The 24,323-nt window shown below is 34.7% G+C and overlaps 1 pseudogene across 1 annotated transcript; it reads right to left on the bottom strand.

The window, feature by feature from the left end:
- Positions 1–4,423: 4,423 nt before the first annotated feature.
- LOC116531922 lies at positions 4,424–5,147 on the bottom strand (annotated as a pseudogene). The gene has a single exon (XR_004260642.1). The product of XR_004260642.1 is annotated as a 40S ribosomal protein S8 pseudogene (transcript).
- Between the last annotated feature and the right edge of the window lie 19,176 nt (positions 5,148–24,323).

Consider the following 24,323-nt stretch of genomic DNA (forward strand, 5'->3'; position numbering starts at 1 on the left):
CTCCATTTTTCTCACAAATATCACTTCCTTTGAACATGCTACCATAATATTTCAATGTCTTAATTGCTTCTTTCTTTAAGCTTTATACATTTTCTAATCCATTATTCACATTAAATCCACATAATCTTAAAACAATGGTCATGTCACTTCAGTAATTAAAAGCCTACAAACATCCCTGACTTCTCTCAGGATAAATCCAAATTAAGCAGGATACTTTTCAAGGTCCTAAAAGACTTAACCACCAAGCAATCTATTCATGTAACAAAACTAGACTTGTACACCATGCATTAATTTATATAAATAAATTAATAAAATAAAATAAATTATTACCTTTTAATATGGTGCTATTTGGCTTCTTAAACTCTTCTTAAATTTTTTAATGTTAATATTTTATAACTAGGAGTTATTAATCGTAATAATAGACATGTCTATCAAAAAGGACAATACACTATTGCTCAATAACAAATAAAGTTATATGAAATTTACTAAAAAGAAGATGAGATGTATTAAATATACACTTAAATATTATTATGGTGCAGAGAACAAGACCCCAAAATATAGTACTTTGACAAACTGCATGCTTTGCTTCAGAGGAAGTCAAAAGATCTCAGAAATCAGCCTTAGAACCAAGTCCACTCTCTCTGACTTTCCTTCTTCCTAATATCTCTCTGATCCTTTTTCTTTCCTAAAGCATCGGGAAGGACTTTCTCCAAAGTTTTTTTTAATCTGATTTTTTTTTATCTGATTAAGGGAAATTCCTGCAGAAGAAATGGAATTGTCTTAAAACTCCTTCATGAAGCAGCCAGGAAAGTTTAACCACTGAGAAGAGAAGAGACTAAAAGTTGTCAGAATACTCAGACATTTTATGTATTCTTCTCAGGGTAGCTCTGAGAGGTTATCCAGGAGACTTTATCTCCACAATAGGACAACCCTGTTCTTAGAGAAGTTCAGCCCCTCACCCTCCCACCACCTCCCCGCTGCCCCAGAGGCCAGAGGAACTTTGTCCCAAACCAGTGTTCTTTGGGCTTATTCGATTCCCTCTAAAAATCATTTTGAACCCCTCAAATTACCTACAATTTGTGAAAAAGATGTATAATCCCATAAAACTCAACATCTGGCTCTTCTTCAAGTCTCATATTTTATATGGCTCCCATGACTATGCACACTAATATCTGTATGCCTGAGTTAGGGAGGAGTCCCTCTTCCTCAATTTTTTGGAATAGTTTCAGTAGGATTGGTACTAGCTCCTTTTTATACATCTAGAATTTGGTTGTGAGTCCATCTGGTCCAGGGTTCTTTTTGGTTGCTAGGTTTTTTTAATTATTGACTCAGTTTTATTACTGATTCAACTAGATGTTGGTCTGTTCAGGGTTTCAATTTTTCCTGACTTAATCATGAGAGATTGTGTGTTTCCAGAAATTTATCTATGTCCTCTAGGTTTTCTAGTCTGTATGCATGGAGGTGTTTGTAATAGTCTCTGCAGATCTTTTGTATCTCTGTGGAATTGGTTCTAATGTCACCTTTGCTATTTCTAATTGTGCTTATTTTGATCTCTATCTTTTTTTTTCTTAACCTACCTAGCCATCTAACAATCTTGTTTTTCCTTTCAAAAAACCAGCTCTTCACTTCATTGATTCTTTGTATGAATTTAGGTCTCAATTTTGTTCAATTCCACTCTGACTTTAGTGTTGTTTTCCTGCTAGCCTTGGAGTTAGTTTGTTCTTGTTTCTCTAGTTCCTCTGGGTGTGATGTTAGATTGTTAATTTGGGATCTTTCTAACTTTTTGAGGTTGATGTTTAGGGCTATAAGCTTTCCTCTTAACACTGCTTTTGTTGCATTCCAGAAATGTTGGTATGTTATGTGTCTGTTTTAATTTACCTTATGGATTTTTTTAAATTTCTTCCTTAATTATATTGTTTATCTAAAAGTCATTCAGAAATGAATTGTTTAATTTCAATGTAGTCATTTCATTTTGAAAGATCTTCTATGTGTTGACTTCTGTATTTATTCCACTGTAGTCCAATAGTATATTTGGTATGATTTTGTTTGAATTTATTCAGGCTTACTTTATGACTCAGCATGTCATTGACCTCAGAGTATATTCCTTGTGCAGATGAGAATAATATGTACTATTTGGTTGATGCATGGAGTATTCCATAGATGTCTATTAGTCCAATTGGTCAAGTGCCAAGTTTTAGTCCAGAATTTTTGTTAGTTTTCTGCCTATGTGATCTGTCTAATGCTGTCAGTGGGGTGTTGACACTAATGCTAATGCTGTCAGTGAGGTCAGTCCCTCACTTTATTGTCTGGTCATCTAAGTCTTTTTAAGCACTTCTCCAACATTGGGTGCACATATATTTAACACAGTTAAGACTTCTTGCTGAACTGTTTCCTTTACCATTATGTAATGCCCTTCTCTTTCGTTTTTACTGATATTTGTTTAAAGTCTGTTTTGTCTGATATAAGCATAGAAAGACTTTTTTTTCTTTCTATTTGCATGGTAGATCTTTCTCCAGCCCTCTACTTTGAAACTATCAGTGTTGTTATATGTGATATGGGTTTCCTGAAGACAGCAGATAGATGGGTCTTGTTTTTTATCCAACTTGTCACCCTGTGCCCTTTAAGTGGGGCATCTAGACCATTTATATTCATGGTTAATATTGATATTTGAGGTTTTGAACCTATCATGAAGTTGTTGACTGGTTGTTTCGTAGTTTCTGATGTGTGGTTACTTTATAAGTTCTGTGGGCTATGTACTTAAGTGCTGTGTGTGGGGGGGTGGGAGGGATGGGTGTGTGTGCACACATGTGTTTGTGTGTGTTGGCAAATATTATTCTTTTATTTCCATGTTTATAAGTCCCTTACGGATCTCACATAAGGGTGGTCTAGTGGTAACAAATTCCCTTACCAGTTGCTTGTCGGGAAATGATTTTATTTTTCCTTCAATTACGAAGTTTAGTTTGAGGGGATTTATAATTCTTAGTTGGTATTTCTTTTCTATACGAATGCTGAAAATAGGCCCCCAGTCTCTTCTGGCTTGTAAGTTTCTGCTTAGCAGTCTACTATTAGCCTGATGGGATTCCCTTTGTAAGGGATTTGCCCTTTTTCTTTAGCTGTCTTTAAGATTGTTTTTCTTTTCTTTTCTTTTTTTTTTTTTTTTTTTTTTTTGAGACGGAGTTTCGCTCTTGTTACCCAGGCTGGAGTGCAATGGTGCGATCTTGGCTCACCGCAACCTCCGCCTCCTGGGTTCAGGCAATTCTCCTGCCTCAACCTCCTGAGTAGCTGAGATTACAGGCACGCGCCACCATGCCCAGCTAATGTTTTGTATTTTTAGTAGAGACGGGGTTTCACCATGTTGACCAGGATGGTCTCGATCTCTTGACCTCATGATCCACTCGCCTCGGACTCCCAAAGTGCTGGGATTACAGGCTTGAGCCACTGCACCCGGCAAGATTGTTTTTCTTTATTTTATTTTTATTTTTATTTTTTGAGATAGAGTCTCACTCTGTCACCCAGGCTGGAGTGCAGTGGTGTGATTTCAGCTCACTGCAACCTCTGCCTCCTGAGTTTAAGCTACTCTCCTGCTTCAGCCTCCCAAGTAGCTGAGATTACAGGCATGTGCCAACACGCGCAACTAATTTTTGTATTCTTAGTTGAGACAGAGTTTTATCACTTGGCCAGACTGGTCTCAAACTCCCCACCTCAAGTAATCCACTTATCTTGGCCTCTCAAAGTGTTGGGATTACAGGTGTGAGCCACCAGGCTCAGCCAAGACGTTTTCTTTAGCTTTGACCTTGAGCAGTCTGGTGACTATAAGCCTTGGCAATATTCATTTTGTGTAACATCTCACAGGCATTCGCTGGATTTCTTGTATCTAGATATCTCACTTTTTAGCAAGATTAAGGAAGTCTTCTTGAGTTATTTCCTCAAATATATATCACAGAGTGTTTGCTTTTGTCCTTCTCTTTCAGGCATGCCAGTAATTCCTAAGTTCTATCACTTTACATAATTCCATATTTCTTGAAGACTTTGTTTGTTTTATTTCTTTTTTAAAAAAATGTCTGACTGGGTTAGTTTGAAAGACCAGTCTTCAAGCTCTGAGATTCTTTCTTCTGCTTGATCTAGTGTATGTATAAAGCTTTCAGTTGTATTTTAAAATTTCTTAAGTGAATTTTTCTATTCAATAGCTCTGATTAATTTCTTTTTAAGATGTTTATCTCTTTATTTCCTGGATTGCCTTAGAAGTTTCTCTGTGTTGATTTCCAGCCTTGTCTTGGATCTCATTGAACTTCCTTGCAGTCCATGCTTTGAATTCTATATCTGTCATTTCTGACTTTCATTTTTATTTGTAATAATTGTTGAAAAGCTACTGCAATACTTTGGTGGTGTCACTACACTCAGATTTTTTATGGTGCCAAAATTCTTTTTTTTTTTTGTGAACAGAACAATAAACACCTTTATTACATGGGTGAAGAAAGAAAACAAGGATTTATTTGCCTTTCCGGGCCTTGATTTTTCTAAGATAGAACTCCAATTCTTTGCCCTCTAGCCCATAGCCATCTGCTCCGCCACACTGTCCCGGCCTTGAAGCGATGCATGCAAGAAGCTTGCCCTGCTGGAACTGCTCCTCCAGGAGACTGCTGCTTTTAGCATTCTTTTTCCTTTCGTCGTATTTCTTCTGAATTTTTTTAGATCGTTTTTTGTTTAAAATCTCTTCTTACTCAGGAGTCAGCTTGGCTCCCTTCTTGCGGCCCAGGGGCAGCGCATAGTGGGACTCTTACCACTGTCGGTACGGAGTGCTGTCGATGAGCACAATGCAATTCTTCACCAGGGTCTTGGTACGGACCAGCTCGTTATTAGACGCATTATAGACAACATCAATGATCCTTGTTTTTCGAGTACAACACTCTGAGCCCCAGGAGAAATTCCCCATGTCCAGCCTCAGGGCACGGTATTTCTTGTTACCACCCCGCACACGGACTGTGTGGATGCGGCGGGGGCCAATGTTGGTGTTGGCAGCCGGGCGCCCCAACTCATACTTCCGCTTCCTGTGGTAGGGCTTTCTCTTGCCCCCGGTCTTGCGGCGCTTGTGCCAGTTGTCCCGAGAGATGCCCATCGCTCGGCGATGGCTGGAAAGAGCTATGGTGCCAAAATTCTTATGCCAGTTCCGTTTTATCTGGAGACACTGGCACTTCTAATTTTTGTAACTATTCTTATGCTTGTAAGATTTTTTCTTTTTCTTTCTTTCCCTTTAATATCGCTATTGCTTTTTTTCTTTTTCTTATCCTTCCCTTCCTCTCTAGGGGGTCCTACTGTAGACAGTGTTAGGTAGTGTCTATACTTTGAAACTGTCAATGTCATAAAATACTGAAAATAAAAAAATTATTAAACACTAAGGGGCACCAAAGTCATGACAACTAAATATAACAAAGGATTTTGGATTTTATTTTGCTCAAAAGCCATCAATAAACATTGATAAAATCACAATAGAGTCTTGATCAATATTAATTTTTTTGATGATTGTATTGTGGTTATGTTTGTGGGAAAGAAAGATTAAAGTGTTTATGCTAAAAAGACATTATGTCTGCAAATTACTCTTGAATGGTTCAGAGAAAAGTTTTCTGCTTATCTATTTATCTATCTAGAAAAATCATAAAACAAATACAATAAGATTTGGAGAATCTAGGTGAAAAGTACCAAGGAGTTCTATATACTATTATGTTGTCTGTTAACCAGAAACTATTTAAAAAACATAAATAGTGATAAGTTTAATTAGCATATCCATATTAATTTTCTCAGAACTGCAATAGTTCCTTTTTCATTAACAATTATCTACATTTCTTCAAAATAAGAAATCTTAATATTAAAGAAAAAAACTTTAAAACATTTATATCTGTGCCATAAATATAGCTTTAGAGTTTAGATAAGTCCTCTGTTTTTAAAAATCAGTTCAAAGTTGACTATTAAATTTTCAGATATACAAACAATGCTGATAGGAATATAAATTAGTGTATACTTTCTAAGGGATAATATGACAATACATCTTAAACCTATAGTTATTTTCATAAAGTGTTTCTAAGTTCATGACTAGAAAAGCATCATCAGCAAACAATCAATTAGTTATTAAAACTTATAGCTACGAGGATAGCCTGCCTTAATGCTAAGTAAAAAACCTTAAAGCCCAATAAGAGTGGATGAAATATACTGTAATTATAAAACAGAATATAGACTTAAAATATAACAATATTTCCCAATCTAGTGTCAAGAAACATTGATCCTTGAGAAGCATCATATAAAAAAATAAGTATCTAAGGATGGTAAATTATATAATATAATTATGTGTTAATAAGTCACATATAGGTAATAGTCTCATAAGATTAACCACATAGTGTTATTTTGGAACCCAACTGAAAAAATTTAGTGTTTCTTTGCACAAACATCACTTGGAGGTCAAGATCACTTGGAGGTCACGAGTTTAAGAACAACCTGGCCAACAGGGCAAAACACTGCCTCTACTAAAAATACAAAAATCAGCTGGGCAAGGTGGTGCACCTGTAATCCCAGCTTCTCAGGAGGCTGAGGCATGAGAATCACTTGAACCCAGGAGGCAGAGATTGCAGTGAGCCTAGATTGTGCCACTGCATTCCAGCCTGGGTGACGAATTGAGACCAGTCTCAAAGAAAAAAAAATCCAAGAATTTAATTTTAAAAAATTATGATTCATATACATAAATCCAAAGGAAATAAAATATTTTATTTTATCTTATTTTATCATATCATATCACATTTAACTGCTTTCTTAATATGTTTTCCAGTTTGAGGCTCTCTATTCTATACCAGATACAAAGGATAATTTGAATCTCATTTGTTAAAAGGTTGTATTTATTAGTGATCAAAAACACACTTATACTAGTGTACTACTTACCTGGGAAGCTATAACAAAACACTCCAGACTGGGTGGCTTAAACAAAAGAAATATTGTGTCAATATTATGGAAGTTAGAAATTCCAAATTAAGACAACAGCAGATCTGGTTTGTCTTGAAGCTTGCTCCTTGGCTTACAGATGGCCATCTTGTACCTGTGTCCTGATATGGTCTTTTCTGTGTGCACACACATCCCTGATGTCTCTGTGTGTCAAAATGTTCTTTTCTTAAATAGATTCTTACATGGCAGATGCAGTGGCACATGCCTGTAATCCCAGCACTTTGGGAATGGCTTAATATACCTTCACATCCCTCTCGTATTGTCAATCTAGCATAGAAAATGTAGACTGTTTAGCACAGAGAAAAACAGAAAAAATTTTTAAATAAAATTGCATTCTAGTGATGTGATGCCTCATCTTCACAAGTAGAATTAAAAAAAAAAAAAAAAAACTTTTGACAGTATAATGACTGATTTTTTTTTTTTTTTTTTTGAGATGGAGTCTCTCTCTGTTGCCCAGGCTGGAGTGCAGTGGCACAGTCTCGGCTCACTTCAACCTTCACCCCCCAGGTTCAAGTGATTCTCCTGCCTCAGCCTCCCAAGCAGCTGGGTCTACAGGTGTGTGCCACCACGCCTGTCTAATTTTTTGTATTTTTAGTAGAGACAGGATTCAACCGTGTTGGCCAGGATAGTCTCAATCTGCTGACCCCGTGATCAGCTCACCTCGGCCTCCCAAAGTGCTGGGATTACAGGCTGAGCCACCATGGCCAGCCATGCCCACTTTTTAAACTCAGACCAACGATATATGCAAGAATCTATTTCCAAAAAGCTTCTGTTTGGGGTGATTTCGGGACATTTTTATTCATCTTGAATGTGTAGTGGGTTTTTGGTTGCAAGCAACACATATCAACTCTGGAAAATTTCAGCAAATAAGTTATTCATTTCACAGAATTGATGCTAAAGAACTTGGCTCAGAAACAGAAAGCAGTTTTAGAGGTTGTTAATACTCGTATTATGCAGCCAATTTGCTTCAGCTACAGGCTTTATCTCTACTCCTGCTGCTGCCAAAATTGTCTGGCACCACAAAAGTTCCTACAGTAATCTTCCTTCCACTGTCCCTGCCTGGAGACCATATGTGCAATATTTAAAGTTTCTGGCAGATGTATCTTATTGATGCAGCTTTGGACAACTATTAAGCAGATGAACAAGGATGTTGTCCCTTTATCATCCATAGTGGAAGCCAGCACTGGAAATCACGATTTTACCAGGAGGCCACACGGTTGATGACTCCACCCAAGGAAAGTACTCTAGGGAGGCAGGTTTTATGGTGAGAAGCTGGGAAATGGGGAGGATTAACATTTGTTAAAATGCCTAATAAGTTCTCTGTATGGGTCTAGGCACGTGGAAGGGAAGCTCTCTAAGTTTCACCAATTTCAAACCAAAATTTTGGGAAAAATTCCAAATCTTATTTACAGAAAGTAAAAGTGTTATGTGTCACTGGCATTTCAAAAGATTAATTTTTTGATGATTTCTAAAAATTACTTTTTTCCTCAAGTAATAAGAAGAATATAGATGTAGCATAGCTGTCTTAGCCTTAGTCTTTTCAGGCTGCCATAACAAAATACTATCAAGTGGGCAGCTTTTAAAAAACAGACATTTATTTCTCACAGTTCTGGATGCTGGGAACTTCAAGATCAAGGCACTGGCAAATTTGGAGTCTGGTGGCAGATGGCACTATTCCTTCCCTCTGTGTCCTCATTTGGTGGAAGGGACAAGACAGCACTCTGAGGCCTCTTTCACAAGGGCACTAATTTCATTTATGAGGGCTCCACCCTCATGATCTAATCACCCCTCCCAAACTCCACCTCTTAATACCATCACATTGATGACTAGGTTTCAAAATGTAAATTTTAGGAGGACACAAACATTGAGGTCACAGAAGTAGTATAATTGTAGAAAGGAAAATTTCCTAATATTGTCTTGTTTTTGCCCAAATTTCAAAGAATCCTGGGACCAGCTTCTGGCTTCATCAATAAACTCAGCTCCCTCATAAATAGACTCAGATCTGGAAATCTTAAAGTCTTTTGGGACTCCTGTGATCCTAAATATGTATAAACTTGACAGACAAATCCTTCTGCTTGCTGCACAAAGGCCGCCCAAGTATAATTACACTAAATAATCAATAAAAGAATGATTATTATCTGTATTTAGATAACTAACATTTAACTACATTTATGTACATTTTTATGTGGTTATTGTTGAAAAATTATTAAATGAAGAAATAGCCAGATAACAATATAATGGATAACCATTTAACTAACAACCAGAATGAAAAGTTATTATCATTTGGTTATACTTGTTTCATCTGTGTTTATACAAGCAGTAACACATTCTAAAGATAAATTTGAAGCCCTTCCCTCAAGTCGAGTCACTTTCTGTTCCTTGAATTAAACATGATTATGAACTTAATATGTATACTTATAATTTTAATACATTTGAATCTACATTATATGCATTCTTGAAGAGTATTTAGAATTTTTGTGTGTTTTGTTATAAATATACATAAATGGTACCATATGTTTTTGTATTGTCTAATTACTTTATATATTGTTTATCATTTTGTTTTCAGATTTATTTTTGATAAATTGTTTATTCATTTCATTATAACTGCTATTCTATATCCCATCTTATAAATATAACATATTTTATCTACCCTATATTGATGAACATTGTTTTTTTTTGTTTGTTTCTACTAGTAATACAGAAATAAACATCATTACATATCTTTTTGCGCATATATGTGAAAATTTCCTGAAAATGTAAATTATAGGTTGCAAGGCATGCACATTTTTTCTTGTGCTAGGTAATTGCAAATTTCTTTTCCTTCTGTATGTATTTTAAAAATAAGAATCCTTAAAGACAAATTTCATTTTTCTTGTTACTGTAACTTTTAGACATAAAAAATTTTTTTCACATCATAAAGGCAAATCTTTCCAACATGTTTAAATATAAGCTAAAGTTATTTTTTTTTTAGTATTGCAGGTCTGTGTAATTATTTTATTTGCCAATCTGGTTTTTTTTTTTTTGTTTTTTTTTTTTTAACTAATTTGTTGTATGACTGGAGTCTCTATTCAAAGTTCTGGGGAAAATACTAAATCATAAAAATTAAAGACAGACTTTCTCCTGGAAAATCTGAACAAATCAGCAGAATCAGAAACATTTTTACAAAAGTTTGGGGGAACAAAACCTAATTAAAATTCCTAAAATTAGACAAATAGGAATCTTAGTCATGAATTCTAAAATATATTTTGAAGAGTTTAATAGGACAGAGTACAGGATTACATAAAAAATGATCATTAACTTGATTTAAAAGAGAATGTTCACAATAACTCCTACTTATGTGTATGTGTGTGTGTGTGTGCATAAATATAAATATAGATTTATATATTTTATCCAATATTTTCTTGAGTTTTTTTCTTATTTATTCAGGTAAAGGCTTTTTATTTTATCCAGCTTTTTCTATCTATTTGACCAAGAACTGGGAGGATGGGAGGAATTAACAATTCAGTTTTACCCATATTTATGTTGGATTCTGAAAAAAAAAAAAAAACTATTTTACAAAATGGATGACTTATTGAGCTTAGTTATCTAATCAAAGATTTTGAGAGCATTCTTCACCATTGGGAAACTATAGTCAGTTAGGATTTATTTTCCATATTTTTCTTCTTTGTTATGAAATGATTTTCTAAATAAACATTTTACAAAAACAGAGTGGTTAAGTTAATTTCCACACCCTGGAAGACTTCCGCTACCAAAATGGTGTGTAGAAGTAAACTGGCTTCACTCTCCCCTACAGAAAACCAAAATCAAATATACAATGCCAAAGCTATCACCAGTAATACTCCAGAGTTCAAATATGAGGAAGCAACAGCTCCCTGGGCCACAGGGAAATGGAAAAATCTTTGAGAAGATGGTAAGAGAATTGGGTTTCCATATACATGATCCCCTTGACCCTAATCTGGCCAGCACTAAGTATCCAGCAAATTTCCCAGGGGTCCCCACTGACTTACAGTTTCTACACTGGAAAAGGTGAGATTGAGGCTGACAACCAGCTTTCCTACCATATTGATTTTCATGGAAGGATACTTTTCCCTGGCAAGATGCCTGCTTTTGCCTCAGCTCATAGGAGGCATCAGCAGTGTTTGAAGGTAGAAAAATTCCTGAGGTCTTCCAGAGACAAAAGGAGGAGGTAAGACTGCCATTGCCAGCCCTGTAAACTGCTCTTGCAACTGGCCAAAGGAGATGTCTAATCAGAGTGACTGTTCAGCAGCATCATGCTGAAGGAAGTATATTTCACAGATTAACTTAGGGGTGAACTTCTAGCCAGCCTTTCTACACTACTAAGCTATCACCTCTGGGATGGAATGGGCAGAACCCTGATTGTTTACCAGAATCAAGACAAACCTGGGCTTAAGTTGTCATCTAGCGCTGAAAAGGAGATTGGGACCAAGTCAGAAAAAGAGAAAGAGAATCAACAGTCAGATTACAAAGAATCTCTAAGCAAACATATTCAATAAGAAAAAAACAGTCCAGATAGAGAAGACTAAAATAAATAAATGATCCTTCAATGCAAAGAAACAGACATTGATTCACAAAAACCAACAGCAAAAAGAGAATTATCACTTCCCCAAATAGATAAAGGAAAGAACCAGTTACTGATCTTAACAAGACAGCAGTATATGATATCTATGACCAATAATTCTAAACAGCAGTTTTAAGGAAACTCAGTAATCTTTAATATAACACTGAAAAGCAATTCAGAAATTTAACAAAGTGATTAAATTAAAAATGATCAAACCGAAATCTTGGAACTGAGAAATATATTTGGTGAACTGAAAAATTTATGAGAGGCTCTCAATAGCAGAATGAATCAAGCAGAGGAAAGTGTTAGAGATCTCAAAGACAGGCTGTTTGAAAATACATAGAGAAGAAAAAAGAATGAAAAGAAACAGATTACCTACTAGTTATAAAAATGCACTCAAAATATTAAATCTAAGTAATATTGGTGTTCAGTTGGGAGTTGTGCAAGGGCAAGGAGTAGACAGAATTTCAAAAGAGGAAAGACACAAATAACATATTAAAAAGACTTCAATTTGTTTGTCCACAGAACTCTCAATAACCATAGAGGCCAGGAAGGAGTTTTCAACATTTTCAAAGTGCTCAAAGAAAAAACAACTATGCAATAATATTGTATCCAGCAAAGCTATCCTTCAGATATGAGGGAAAGATCGAGTCTTTCCCAGAAAAACAAAAGCCAAGAGAATTCACCAACGCCAGATCAGTCTTACAAGGAATGCTAAAGGGATTTACTTAATCTGAAACAAACAAACAAACAAAAACTAGTGTAAAAAAGAAAACATTTGAAAGTATAAAATCCACTGGTAAAATTAAGCACATGGACAAACTCAGAATTCTCTAATACTATAATCATGGTGTGCATTCCAGTCATAAGTCTAGTATGAAGCCCAAAAGACCAAGTCCTAAAAAATAATAATAGCTAGAGCAATCTATTAAGACATAGGCCATATAAACATATCTATATTGAGAAAATTTAAAGACAAAATGTGGGAAGATGTCATTAAAATGTAGAGTTTTTCCATTTATTATTTGTTTCTATTATTTTATTTGTGATCTAAGATAAATTCTCATCTCTTTAAGTTAACTTATTATAGCTATAAGACGTATTTTGTAAGCCTTATAGTAACAACAATGCAAAAAATTATAATAATCACTAAAAATAAAAAGCCACAAATTAAAACGTGCTACTGGAGAAAATCACTTAACCACAAAGGAAGCCAGTAAGAAAAAGGAAAGAAAAATGAAGAGGAGAATTACAAAACAACTATAAAATAAGCAACAAAATGACAGAATTAAGTCCTTATTTATCAATAGTAACACTGAATGCAAATAAACTCAAATTTTCAATTAAAAGGCATAGAATGGTTGAATGGATTTTAAAAATACAAGACCCACTTGCTGCCTACAAGTAACCAATTTTGCCAATAAAGATATACATAGTTTGAAAGTGAAGGAGTGGGAAAAGATGTTTCATGCAAATCAAAACCAAAAAACAGCAGTATATGCTATACATACTCATATCAGATAAAATACATCACAAATCCAAGATTCTAAAAAGAGATTAAAATGATTATTATATAGAAAAAGGAGTCAATCTAGTAAAAGGATATAACAATTATAAATATGCATCCAACACTGGAGCTCCCAGATATATAAAGCAAACATTAATAGATTTAAAGGGAGAGAATACACTGCAATAAAATAGCAGAAGAGTTTAACACCCCTCTCTCCGTAATGAACAGATCATTCAGACAGAAAATCAGCAAAGAAATATCAAAGTTAAACTACAAACTAGACGAGCCAAAAAACAAGTCTCAACAAATTCAAGAAAGTAGAAACTATATTAAGTGTTTTTTCTAACCACAATGGAGTAAAACTAGAAATCAACAATAACAGGAACTTTGGAAAATATACAAGCACATAAATTAACATGTTCCTGACTGACCAATGAGTCAATGAAGAAATTAAGAAGGATATTTTAAATTTTTTTGAAATAAATGAAAATAGATATAGAACTTACCAAAACCTATAGGATATAGCAAAAGTAAAGCTAAGAGGGCAATTTATAGCAATAAACACCTCTGTCAAAAAAGTAGAAAGATTTTAAATAAACAACCTAACATGGCACTTCCAAGAACAAGAAAACTAAGAACAACCCATACCCAAAATTAGCAGAAAGAAGCAATAAAAATTAGAGCAAAAATAAATAAAATTGAAACTAAATATCCAGCAAATCAAGTAAACAAAAAGTTAGGTTTTTTGAAAAGATTTTTAAAAAGGGACAAATCTTTTGCTAGACTAAGAATAGAGAGAGAAGACACAAATAAATAAAGTCAGAAATTAAACAGGATACATAACAAATGAGACCACAGAAACATAAAGAATCATTATAAACTATTACTGACAACTACACAGCAAAAAATTGGAAAGCCTAGAAGAAACCTCACTCTGTTACCCAGGCTGGAGTGCAGTGGTGCAATATCGGTTCACTGTAACCTCTTCTTCTGAGGCTCAAAGTGACTCTCCCACCTCACCCTCAAGTAGCTGTGACTATAGGTGACTGCAACCACACCTGGCTACATTTTGTAATTTTTTTTGTAGAGTTGGTGTTTTGCCATGTTGCCTAGGCTGGTCCTGAGCTCCTGGGCTCAAGTGATCTCCCTACCTCAGTCTCCCAAAGTGCTAGGATTACAAAGATGAGCCACCACATCCAACGTGTTATTTTACACATACAACCCACAAAGATTGAATAATGAAGAAATAGAAAATCTGAACAAACCAGTAATGACTAATGAAATTGAAATTGTAATATAACGTTTCTTCTATGAAAGAAAAACATGGAATTTGATGGTTTCCTGCTGAATTACACAAAACATCCTTTAAAAAACTAATACCAATTCTACTCAAACTCTTCACAAAAATTAAAGAGGAAGGAAAGCTTCCAAACTTATTCTACCAGGCCAGCATTACCCTGATACCAAAACCAGACATAGACACAACAACATCAAAAAATTACAGTATAACATTAGTGATGAACATAGTTGGAAAAAAATCTCAACAATATACTAGCCAACTGAATGTAACAACACCTTAAAAATATACCTCCTGCCCAAGTGGCAATCATGGCAGGGATGCAACAATTGTTCAACATACACAAGTTGAACAATAAATGGGATACATCACATTAACAGGGCCAAGAACAAAAAACATACAATCATTTCAATAGATGTCAAAAAAGCCTTTGATTAAATTCAACATTTTATCAAATAATAAAATTGTTTATGATAAAAACCCTTAACAAGCTAGAGACAGACAGAACATACCTAAAAATAATAAAGGCAGCATATGACAAACTCATAGCTAACATCATGATGAGGAGTGGGGAAAAATCAAAGGCCTTTCCTCTTCAGATTTGGAATAGGACAAGCATGCCCACTTTCACAACTTTTATCCAACTTAATACTGGAAGTCTGGGGCAGAGCAATTAGGGAAGAGAAAGAAATAAAGTGCATCTAAATAGGAGAAGAAAAATTAGTCTTGTTTGCAAACAATATGATGTTATACTTAGAAAAACCTGAAGACTCCACCAAAAACTGTTAGAACTGATAAACGAATTCAGTAAGATTGCAGAATACAAAATCAACATACAAAAATCAGTAACATTTATATAAGCCAACAGCAAACAATCTGAAAAAGAAATCAAGAAAGCAATCTCATTTACAGTAGCTACAAAGGATATCAAATACCTAGGAATAAATTCAATCAAATAAGTGAAAGATCTATACTAGAAAAACTATATAACACTGATGATAGAAATTGAAGATGACGCAGAAGGAAAGATATTCCATGTTCATGAATTGGAAGTTTCAATATTGTTAAAATGACCTTACCACCCAAAGTAATTTACAGATCCAATGCAATCTCCATAAAATGCCAATGATATTCTTTATAAAAATAGGAAAAAAAATCTAAAATTTATGTGGAATCATAAAAGTATGCTAAATAGCCAAAGCAATTCTGAGCAAATAGAACACAACTGGAGGCATTGTATTTTCTAACTCTAGCTACAAAGCTCTAGCAATCAAATAAGCATGTTATTGACATAAAAACCAATATATAGATCAATGGAATAGAATAAATAACTCAGATATAAGCCTGTGCATTACAGCCAACTCATTTTTGACAAAGGTACCAAGAACATAAAATGGAAAAAGGACAGCATCCTCATTAAATGGTGTTGGGGAAACAGAAAAAAAAAAATATGCAGAAGAATGATAGACCCTTATCTTTCAACATATATAAAAATCAAATCAAAATGGATTAAATATTTTAATTGAAGACCTATAACTATGAAACTACTAGAGGAAAACATTGGGGAAATGATCCAGGACATTGGTCTGGGCAAAGGTTTTGTGCATAAGACCTTAAAAGCATAGGCAACTAAAGCAAAAATATACAATTAGGATTACATCAAGATAAAATTCTTCTGCACAGCAAAGGAAACAGTCAACAGAGTGAAAAAACAGCCCACAGAATGGGATAAAATATTTGCAAACTATCCATCCGACAAGGGATTAATAAGCAGAACATCTAAGGAGCTCAAATGACTGAATAGCAAAAAATAAATAATTCAATAAAACAATGAGCAAAATACCTGAATGGACATTTCTTGAAAGAAGACACGTAAATAACTAAAAGGTATATTTTTAAAATGCTCAACATCACTTATCATCAGAGAAATCCTAATTAAAACGCAATAAAATAACATCTCAGCCCAGATATAATGCCTTTTATAAAAAAGGAAATAACAGGTGCTGGCAAAGATGTGGAGAAAGGGGAATCTTAGTACACTGCTGGTGAGAATACAATTAGTACAGTCACTTTGGAAAACTGTATAGAGATTTCGCCAAACATTTAAAATAGAACTATTATATGATCCAGCATTTCCACTACTGAGTATATATTCAAAGGGAAAAAAAAATCAATATATTGAAGAGATATCTGCACTTCCATGTTTATTGCAGCACTATTCAAACTAGCAAAAATATGGGACCAATCTATGTCTGTTAATGGATGAATGGATAAAGAAAATGTGGTGTGTGTGTATGTGTATGTGTATGTGTGTGTGTGTGTGTGTGTGTGTGTGTGTGTATACACATACAGTGGAATATTATTCAGCCATAAAAAGAAGGAAATCCTGTCACTTGCAGCAACATGAAAGGAACCAGATACCATTATGTTAACTGAAACAAGATAAAGACACAAAGACAAATATCATATGTTCTCACTCATTTGTGAGAGCTAAGAAAAATGGATCTCATGAAGACAGAGAATAAATTGGTGGTTACCAAAGTCTGGGAAGGGTATTGGGGAGGGTAGGATGAAGAGAGGTTGATTAATGGGTATAAACATGCAATTTGACAGAAGAAATAACACGTAGTTTTTGATATGTCAGTAGGGTGACTATAGTTTACAATATCTACTATATATTTCAAAACAGCTAGGAGAGAATAATTTGAATGTTTCTAGTGTAAAGAAAAGACAAATATTTTAGGTGATAAATATTCCATTTACACTGATTTGATCTGTGGAAATTATATGAATGTATTAAAATTATAAATGTAGCACTGAAACATGTACATCTATTATGTATCAATGAAACATTAATTTAAAATATTCTACAGCCTTCCTCCTGGTTTTGCATAGTTAAAGCAGGGAAGTAGGTTTAAGGATGCTTGCACACACATGTGCATGAGTGTGTGTGTCGGGGTGTGGGGGTAGATGGCTTCCTTCAGTGCCCCCATACTGAAATAGAGGAAATGCTTTCTTATAGGGCAAAGATCCTACTTGATTACTAGCCAGATTATTCAACACTCTCAGACAAGGGGTGTATTTGAGGTCTAGAAGTAGACTTCCCTAGGGGAGAGAAAAGTGATTTTGTTAATGTAAAGACTAATATATTTAGCCTCAAATTTTTGCATGTTTCCGCTTATGCAGTGTATTGACTTTTGTTGCAACTCTGCTACAGAATTTGGTCAGTCTCAGGGTGACATTTTTAATAGTTGAGGTTTCCCAAGATTAGAATGGGATTTCTCCTGGCTGACTGATCTTCCTTCAAGGATAGTATTCAGGTACTGTAGTCTGATTATCTGTTGTGGATGTTGTTGGATAGATGTCTGTTTTAACTGGGATGTAGGCCTAAGTTATTTTGTAAGGCATTTCTAATATTAATTAATGTGTTATGATTTTGTCAATTTGGAAAAAGATTCGTTTGATTCAGTAGTTAGAGAAAGTATAAAAGGAGAAGTAAGTTTTGAAAGATAAAAGATGGGTCAAATTTTCCTGTGTGATAACATGTGAGAGATATTTCAGTGAGAAAGAAAACCTAAACAAAAGCATAATGGTGATGATCATCTCGTATGTGAATTGCTTGTCAAAGAAAGAACTTTGCACACCTTACTCCTGAGAACTCATTCTATTTTGTCTGCAGTGTGAGAAGGTCTTGTGATTCATGTAATTTTAGATAACTTAACTCTCATTGAAATATAGCTGTAAATTTTATTTTAAAAATATATATAGAGAGAGAATATATTATGAATATAAAAGGTGAGAGAGAATTTTCTGAGGAACAGGTAATAATATAAATAAAATTCAATGGAAAATGTGATGTTTATATTGATGTATCAAAATGGACAAAATATTTGAATAGACATTTCCAAAAAGAAGAAATACAAATGACCAACAGGTATATGAAAAAATGTTCAGTGTCACTAATCATCAGGCAGGTGCAAATGAAAACCAGAATGAGATATCACCTCACTTCAATTAGAATGACTATTAACAACAAGACAAAAATTAACATGCTAGCATGGATGTGGAGAAAGGGAAACTTTTACACGCGATTGGTGGGAATGTAAATTAGTATAACCATTAAGGAAAACAGTAAAACGTTGCTCAAAAGATTAAAACTGGAACTACCATATGATCCAACAATCCCACTACTGGGTATATATTTAGAGGAAATGAAATCGGTATGTTGAAGAGACAGCTGCTGTGTTAGTCACTTCTCATGCTGCTAATAAAGACGTACTTGAGACTGGATAATTTACAAAGGAAAATGTTTAATGGACTCACAGTTCCACATGGCTAAGGAGGCCTCACAATCATGGCAGAAGACAACAGAAGAACAAAGGCATGTCTTACTTGATGTCAGGAAGAGTGTGTGCAGGAGAACTTGCCTTTATAAAACAATCAGATTTTGTGAGACTTATTCAATATCACAAGAACAGCACAGGAAAAACCCACCCCCATGATTCAATAACTCCCACCGGGATCCCTCCCAGTACACGTGGGGATTATTACAATTCAAGGTGAGACCTGAGTGGGAACACAGAGCCAAACCATATCATCTGCCCTCACATGTTTATTATGGCACTGTCACAATGGCTGAGATAGGGAATTAGCCTAAGTGTCCATCGATGGATGAACGGATGAAGGTAATGTGGCATATATACACAATGGAATACTATTTGGCCATAAAAAATAAATTTGTGGCAACATGGATGGACCTGGAAGACAAGCTAAGTGAAGTAAGACAAGCACAGAAAGACATATCCCATATTCTCATTCATACGTGGGAGCTAAAAAAGCGAATTACATGAAGATAGTAAATTGGTAACAACCAGAGGCTGGGAAGGTGGGAAGGGATAGAAACAGATTGGTTAATGCATATAAAGTTATAGTTAGTTATAGTTAGGAGGAATAAGTTCTGGTGTTCTATTGCACAGTGTGGTGACTATAGTTAACAATATTGTATATTTTAAATAGCTAGAAGAGAAGATTTTGAATACTCTCACCACAAAGAAATGATAAGCGTTTGAAATGATGGATGTGGTAAATATTGTTTTCTATCATTATATAACATATATTTGTATCAAAACATCACACATAAATATGTAAAATTAGTATGTCAATTATAAATAAAATAAAACCGAAAACATTAATTAAATAGCAAAGGATACATCTCCAAACACTCTGTAATCAAACCAGCACATAAGGAAAAATTTATGTTCATTAGCTCCATTTAGGCACATATATTCCTTATGATATACACAAGATCCTCATTATTTCTACAAAAATGTATTTATAAGGTACTTAAGATAATTTGAAATAATAATGTCAGAGGAGTAAATGTAAGTACATTAACCAAATTATTATTTGAATCAATAGCAAATTAACAGTTACCTTCAATCTGGCAAAAACAGATTTAGACACACACACACACACACACACACACACACACACACACACAACTCTTACTGAAAAGCTAAGGTTTCACCTCCTAGGCAAGTCTGCTGTTAACGTACTTTATATCTTCCAAACCATGACTAGTTGTGGCCACTTGCCTAAAGTAAACCACCTATTTTTAAGCAAAATTGAGCAAAACATTCATTCAATTTCATGGTGTTTCAATGTGTACCTTTTAGAAATGATGAAGTAAGGGAAACTAACCCTAAGTCAACTACTAAAGCCCATTAAAATGTGCTTGTTTGCATATTTTGACTTTATATGGATAACATGGTCCAGAGAGCTGCAGAACAAAGGCAACATGAACTTCTAGGCTGAATGAGATACAGGGTTGCAGCTGTTGTTTTCTGGTACAGCCTAGTCAGAACTCACATGGTTGCTAAATTCTTCAAAGTGTTGCTGATGGGTCTGTCACAGCTCAGCACTTCTTGGATATTTGCATGAACAAAGAGGTTCAGAAGTATTGAATCTGGAAACTTGTAGTTCAAGGCCAATTGAGTGTGCTACTTAGGAAAACGCATCTTACGTAGGTTAGAGCTCTTGATATTCAATTATCACTGCTGAGATTACATTCCACCACTGGAGTCCATCTTTCTGATATAAAAGTAGGAACTTCATAAAACAAATATTGATAGTTTATTCAGTGTAAAATTGCAGCTTGTGAGGGCTAATGGAGAGCCAAACAACCTAGAAGTAGTGGTTTTTGGCGCAGAAGGACAGGAAAAAAAAAGATCTCTTGAGTGATTGACAGTTCAGATTCTGAGGGGAAAAAAACACTCCAACTTGTTTAAAGAGGCACAGATAATAATGTGCTTCTGAATATTCAAGCACATCCTGTTTTTTTTAAAAGTTGAAGTCTAAATCGAGTAAAAGAATCACAAATCTAAATATAAAAATACAATTCAAACCCAAGAGAATCAGGTAGAATTTAATACTCAAATTGCACTTCTATGCTTTCAAAAGTTATATTTCATACTTAAAAATTTTAAAGTTCTATGTTGTACAAATCAATGTCAAAATCTTTGATAAGATCAAGTTCTGAGTGCCAAAATTATGCAAATCGTTTAATTTATGCATGTGTAAGCACAGCACATTTAACAGTTAAGAACCGCTATAGTCTGCTTAATGAAAAGTTAGACTGTGTTATTTGACGTTTACCAACATTAGAAGATAAATTTCATGAAACCCATCTTTTTTAGATGATGCAATTTTAGTATTCTACAAATAAGAGTAAGTGGCATGTTTACTTAGCCCAAATGCAAAATAACTTTTGCCCATAGTGCTGGACTCAACTTTCCAGCATTATCATTTTAAAATCCAAACATTCAAAATGATTTCATCTTCAGGAATAGATGAGAAAACACTGATTTATAAAAATAAGTAATTGCAAAGAGAAAGTGCTCCACCTTACCCTGAAATTTAGGCTCCCATTTAAGATTCTATATTAATTTATTTTTGCTTAAATGACAAACATTTGTATAGCACCAAGTAGAGACACTAGAGACACTCTTCCATGTACTCTCTTTTTTCTTTCTTTCTTTTTTTTTTTTTTTTTTTTTTGAGATGGAGTCGCTCTGTGTCCAAGCTGGAGTGCAGTGTAGCACCGTCTCAGTGATTCTCCTGCCTCAGCCTCCCTAGTAGCTAGGATTGCAGGCGCCACGACCATACCCAATTAATTTTTTGTATTTTTAGTAGAGATGAGGTTTCACCATGTTGGTCAGGCTCGTCTTGAGCTCCTGGCCTCAAGTGATCCACCTGCTTCGGCTTCCCAAAGTGCTGGCATTACAGGTGTGAGCCACTATGCCCCGCCTCCATATACTTTATTAACATCAATTCATTAATCACATCAGAGCCCTATAATATATTATGTGTTTCACAGATGAGGAAATTGGGCTGAGGTTTAGTCATTTCTCCAAGGTTACACAGCTACTAAAAGGCTTAGCCAGGATTTGAATCCAGAAAATCTGGCTCCAGAGTCCACGTTTTTAAACCACACTCCACAATATTTACACTCCACATGGATTCACCCAAGAGAAGACAGGTTGGGATCACAAGCTGACCAAAGAGAAAACGCCATCAAATTTGAATCACTCATAATATTTAATATTCTAAATTTAATGTGTTAGACATGGGAAAAATCATTGGACATGTTTGCCATCCAGTTTCAATTTTCATTTCTGATGAAATTTTTCTTGATGATCAGAAGTATCATTTACAACAAATTCAGCATTTTTCACAGAAGAGGAGCCGCCTTTGTCAAATATTCAAAGTTTCAATACAGTTTTTCCATTTTGTTGTAAATACTTATCTGTTCTTGTGAGGTAGTAACACTGATACAGAACTTGGAGGGGCAAATTGAAACTGTTCAGTTATTAAATAAATCAGCAAAAAAAAAGCCCACAAAATCCTCAAACTGTTTCTAATTTGCTGTATTTGACAGATAGTTAGGAAATGGAAACGATTTACTACACACACACACACACACATATACGTGTGTGTGTGTGTGTGTGTGTGTGTATATATATATATAGTAACTTTCTCAATTGCAATATTTAAACTCATATCTTACTTTAGGATAATGTTACTACATTTGTATTTACTTTTTATTTTACTCCTGGTCATTGCTATGTTAAGTATCTGCTCAGAGAAGATACAGCTAAGCCCTGCCTGGCATTTTACTAAGTATGGTGCACATGTGCTATGGATAGGCCTGAGTGTAAAAAGATTTTTAATTAATAGTAGTTTTTAAAAAATATGCTTTAGAAAAAAAGAAGGGATTTGTTTAAAGAATGAATAAACAATGAGTTAGCATAATTGCACAGGTAAACACTTTTTGATATAATGTCTTTGGACAGTTTTATGAAATATTATTTAGTATGTGCATTTTACTATAGTTTTTCTTTACCAATTAAAAATAATATAAAAGGTGTAAAAAGAATACAATTTGATTCTGTCACTTTTTTAAGAAAACTCTGAAGTACCTTCATAGAAATAGACCTGGGAGAACATTGTCTAAAGACATCGTTCTAAATGCCTATACTGTAATCTTCCAATAGACATTTATTGCTACATTTTCCATACTTCTTTTTAGGCCATTTAGACCCCCTGGGAGACTAATATTTTCTTGGTGCCCCTGCTTGTTGTTACACTCAGATCTCTTCACTCTGCAAATTGCCTGTTCAACTTTCTTCTTTACTCCTCTTGTTCTCATCAAAATTTACCTGTTTTGAAATGATCTACTTCTCTCTAATTCTTAAGGTAACTTTAACAAACCCGGTGTAACATTTCTATGGGATGAATTCAAGATGGAAAGTAAAGATCCATGCCTCAAACTCTTTAAAGTGGACACATTCATTTTTGTTTGTTTGTTTTGTTTTTGTTTTGTTTTGTTTTTATTATACTTTAAGTCCTGGGATGGATACATGTGCAGAATGTGCAGGTTTGTTACATAGATATATGTGTGCCATTGTGGTTTGCTGCAACCATCAACCCGTCATCTACATTAAGTATTTCTTCTAATGATATCCCTCCCCTAGACCCCCACACCTCCCAATAGACCCTGGTGTGTGATGTTCCCCTCCCTGTGTCCATGTGGTCTCATTGTTCAACTCTGAGTTATGAGTGAAAACATGCAGTGTTTGGTTTTCTGTTTCTGTGTTAACTTGCTGAGAATGATGGTTTTCAGCTTCTTCCATGTCACTACAAAGGACATTAACTCATCCTTTTTTATAACTGCATAGTATTCCATGGTGTATATGTGCCACATTTTCTTTATCCAGTCTATCATTGATGGGTATTTGGGTTGGTTCCAAGTCTTTGCTATTGTGAACACTGCTGCAATAAACATGCTTGTGCATGTGTCTTTATAGTAGAATAATTTATAATCCTTTGGTTATATGCCCAGTAATGGGATTGCTGGGCCAAATGGTGTTTCTGGTTCTAGATCCTTGAGGAATAGCCACAGTGTTTTTCACAATGTCTGAACTAATTTACATTCCCACCAACTGTGTTAAAGCATTCCTGTTTCTCCACATCCTCTCTAGCATCTGCTGTTTCCTGACTTTTGAATGATTGCCGTTCTAACTGGCATGAGATGGTATTTCACTGTGGTTTTGATTTGTATTTCTCTAATGAGCTTTATTTCATATGTTTCTTGGCCACATAAATGTCTTCCTTTGGGAAGTGTCACTTCATATCCTTTGCCCACTTTTTGATGGTTTTCTTTTCTTGTAAATTTGTTTAAGTTCTTTGTAGATTCTGGATCTTAGCCCTTTGTTAGATGGATACATTGCAAAAATTTTCTCCCATTCTTTAGGTTGCCTGTTCACTCTGATGATAGTTTCTTTTGCTGTGCAGAAGCTCTTTATTTTAATTAGATCTCTTTTGTCAGTTTTGGCTTTTGTTGTCATTGTTTTTGGTGTTTTAGTCATGAAGGCTTTGCCCATGCCTATGTCCTG

The sequence above is a fragment of the Sapajus apella genome, unplaced genomic scaffold (assembly GCF_009761245.1).
Source record: "Sapajus apella isolate SASKATOON/1434 unplaced genomic scaffold, GSC_monkey_1.0 scaffold3, whole genome shotgun sequence".
In the NCBI taxonomy this organism is placed as follows: Eukaryota; Metazoa; Chordata; class Mammalia; order Primates; family Cebidae; genus Sapajus; species Sapajus apella.